General features: G+C 32.4%; 1 long non-coding RNA gene across 1 annotated transcript in view; it reads left to right on the top strand.

Annotated features, from left to right (window-relative positions):
* The first annotated feature begins 1,371 nt into the window (after positions 1-1,371).
* LOC106474137 overlaps positions 1,372-3,742 on the top strand; it is a 10,041-nt gene continuing 7,670 nt past the window's right edge. Inside the window, exon 1 of the long non-coding RNA XR_001291727.2 lies at positions 1,372-1,480. This is a non-coding gene — a long non-coding RNA (uncharacterized LOC106474137). The remainder of the gene's footprint in view (positions 1,481-3,742) is intronic.

Genomic DNA, 3,742 nt, shown 5'->3' with positions numbered 1-3,742 from the left:
GTTGGTATGAGGAATGTAACATGGTCCCTTTGAACAGCTATGTTTGGTAAACAGTTGGTATGAGGTATGTAACATGGCCTTTTGAACAGCTATGTTTGGTAAACAGGTGGTACGAGGCTTGTAACATGGTCCTTTTGAACAGCTATGTTTGGTAAACAGTTGGTACGAGGTTTGTAACATGGTCCCTTTGTACAGCTATGTTTGGTAAACAGGTGTTACGAGGTTTGTAACATGGTCCTTTTGAACAGCTATGTTTGGTAAACAGGTGTTACGAGGCTTGTAACATGGTCCTTTTGAACAGCTATATTTGGTAAACTGGTGGTACGAGGTTTGTAACGTGGTCCTTTTGAACAGCTATGTTTGGTAAACAGGTGGTATGAGTTTTGTAACATGATCCTTTTGAACAGCTATGTTTGGTAAACAGGTGGTATGAGGTTTGTAACATGGTCCTTTTGAACAGCTATGTTTGGTAAACAGTTGGTATGAGGTTTGTAACATGGTCCGTTTGTACAGCAATGTTTGGTAAACAGTTGGTATGAGGTTTGTAACATGGTCCTTTTTGGATAACTTTTTCACCAGTATAGTTGTGTTACTTGTATATGATAGAAGTGTGTTTTGGGAATTCTAACTTGTGATGTTCTCTGTATGTTAGTAGTGGTGGTACAGATTTTTTAAAGTTGGTGTTTTGGCTGTGTTGAAAGGTATGCTGGTGAATTTTAGCTTTATTATGTAATGTAGTACATTGTTTAGGACTTGTTGTTGAACCCAAGTATTACAGCTGAGGTGGATTTATGGTGATATGACATCTTGATGTTCCTTTATTTCTTAAGCAATGATTCTTTACATTTCTCCATTATGTGAATTTCTGAAAAACAGGAAACTTTGCAGGAAACATTTTTCTTCTCATTGTTTTCATGTATTTTAATAAGATTGCTTCTTAGAACAGAAATATTTGAAAATTCAGGTACTTTAAGAATGAAATACCTCATGCTGTTTTATTATATAAGATCAATATCATTAATGTATACTTCCTTTTGTGCTCTCATCTAGTTACCTTATTTTTGTTCAGAAGTTTTTAATAATGAACAGTGAAACTACAGTTATTTCATTATGAAAGTTGTTTAGTGTAATATTTTTTCACACAATCTTTATGTAGCTACCATTAATGACTATGTTAATTAGAGTAATAGATTTTTTGCAGTCTAAAATGTTTTTTAACCCTGAACTTATAGATCAGTCCCTCTTTTACTGTTTATTAAAATTTGGCAGGAAAGTTTCTATTGGTTGCTTAAGTTGTTTCTTCTGTATTTGTTTTTTTTTAACTGAAATCTTTTTAAATGACAGTATTATTTATCTTTTCTTGTAGAAACTTCGTGAAGCAGTTGCCTGTGCTTTGGAAGCTAATGGTATCCCTATGACTCATCCATCCTTTCGAGCATGTGGAAAGAAACTGTTTGCTGTTTGTAAGACATTTGCTAAGGTATAGTTTAACAAGAGTGAAAATTTGCATATAGAAATTTCCAATTAATGATTATATCTATATAAGTTATACGCTAGCATTTGTATGTCCAGAACTTTTCTTGTAAACTTCTCAATCAAATACTACAAATCTCATATAGTTAGAAGGACCTTTGTCTGAAGAGTCCAGATTACATATAGGCTTTTCAATCCAGAATCACCTTACCTGTTTTTGCTTAGCCAAAATTTTCAATGCAATGAGAATGGTACACAATGGCACAATGTTGTCATCATCAGTGACGACTGGTTTCAGTTTCAACTTATTATTTGTTGTTTATATGAAATATTTTATTTGCAAAATGTTTCACATAAACAACATTTAACCCGTGTATAATTTCCTAAAAATATTAATATTACACTAAATACAATTTCTGTGGGCTTTCTTGACTTATCTAGGTCTAAAATATATAGTTATGAACATACAGTGCATATGTACTTATCACTATGTGAACAGGCATTCAGACATTTCTGTATATTCAGCCAAGTTTGCCTTCGTTACAACTTTATATTTATGTTGATTTGCAATAATTTATGTTTGTTTCATTTCATAGACTGCTATAAATACCTTTAGCTACTTATTTTTTCACTACAGGCTTTATTCTTCATTTTTGTGAACTTCTATGTTTAAACTTATAAAACCATGTCATACACTAAATAGTCATAACTGTTTCATACTCTGTACACTATTATATATACTGTTACTATACTTTATTGCTTACTTTATGTGGTTTTATTAATAAAGTTATGTCTACCTGGGTTTGTCTGACTGCATAAATTTGTTTCAAGTAGAACAGAATTTATCAATCTAATACATAATGCTTGCAAAAAAGCGTAGCTTAAATGGCATGCATGAAAACAACAGAATAAGAAAACTTCAAGTGAAGGGCATGAAAAGTACTGCTAATGTAAGTAACCCTATTGTCTAGATGTTCCTTATTTGAAACATCATCAATGTGTAAAGTTGTAACGAAGGCAAACTTGGCTGAATATACAGAAATGTTTGAATACCTGTTCACCAAGTGATAAGCATGTGGTTTTGAACAAACTGCATGTGTATTTTAGACCTAAATAAGTCAAGAAAGCTTATCGTCCAGATGCTCGTTATGAGAAATATTATCAGTGTGTGCAACCCTATTTTCCAAGTGTTCCTTATGAGATAATATTATCAGTGTGTGTGTGTGTAACCCTATTGTCCAGGTGTTCTTTATTTGAAGCATCATGAGAATGTGTAATCCTAGTGTCCAGATGTTCCTTATGAGAAATATTATTCAAGTGTGTAACCCTATTGTCCAGATGTGCCTTATGAGAAACATCATCAGAATGTGTAACCCTATTGTCCAGGTGTTCTTTATTAGAAATATTATCAGTGTGTGTAAGCCTATTGTCCAGGTGTTCTTTATTAGAAATATTATCAGTGTGTGTAACCCTATTGTCTAGGTGTTCTGTATGAAAACAACATTAGAGTGTGCAACCTTTCTATACAGGTGTTTGTTATGAGAAACATCTTCAGAGTATGTTTCATACTAAACATTAGAAACAAGGATGACATGTATGGTTTTCCTTTGGACCATTACTCATGATAAAAACGATACTTAGAAACAATTATGTTTAACCCTATTGCCACAGGTACCCTTTACTGCGCATGACACAAGGTTTTAGTGTCTTACATTCAAAAATTTGTTTATGTTATACCAATTACTGTAGCATAAAATTGTAGTTAATAATCCATATTTTAATACTATATAAGTTTTAAGTTCTTAATTCTATAAGGCAATACTTAAAAAAATCCTGAATTTCCCCTAGTGTGACACATGTGACATATTTTCTCTAGGTATCTTCTCTTCTCTATTTTATCCAACACCCCTCCAGTAACTACGAAATTAAATGTAAATTATTCACTATAAAATCGTCATTGTTCAGATAAACCATAATTTTTGTAGACTTCAATTTTTTTTGGTTACAGAGCTATCAAATAAAAAATCAGACCCCTCCTGTCACATCCTCTCTTTCAGGATTTATTAATAGTTCTCTCTTACATTTAATTATATATTACCTATAACTAACAGAAAGCCAAGGTTTTCATCCATTAAATTACATATTGTGTAACATTGTGTTCTGAACAGATAATCGTTAACTTTACTTGTAGTACTCGTTTGGTTCACATGGGAACAGTAACAACTAGCTTGGATGAATTTGTAACAGCTCTTGTTGCATAGTTAGAAAG

This window comes from Limulus polyphemus, unplaced genomic scaffold (assembly GCF_000517525.1).
Source record: "Limulus polyphemus unplaced genomic scaffold, Limulus_polyphemus-2.1.2 Scaffold6864, whole genome shotgun sequence".
Lineage (NCBI taxonomy): Eukaryota > Metazoa > Arthropoda > Merostomata > Xiphosura > Limulidae > Limulus > Limulus polyphemus.
Note: the sequence above shows the minus strand (reverse complement) of the source record. Positions and strands in the feature narration are given on the sequence as shown.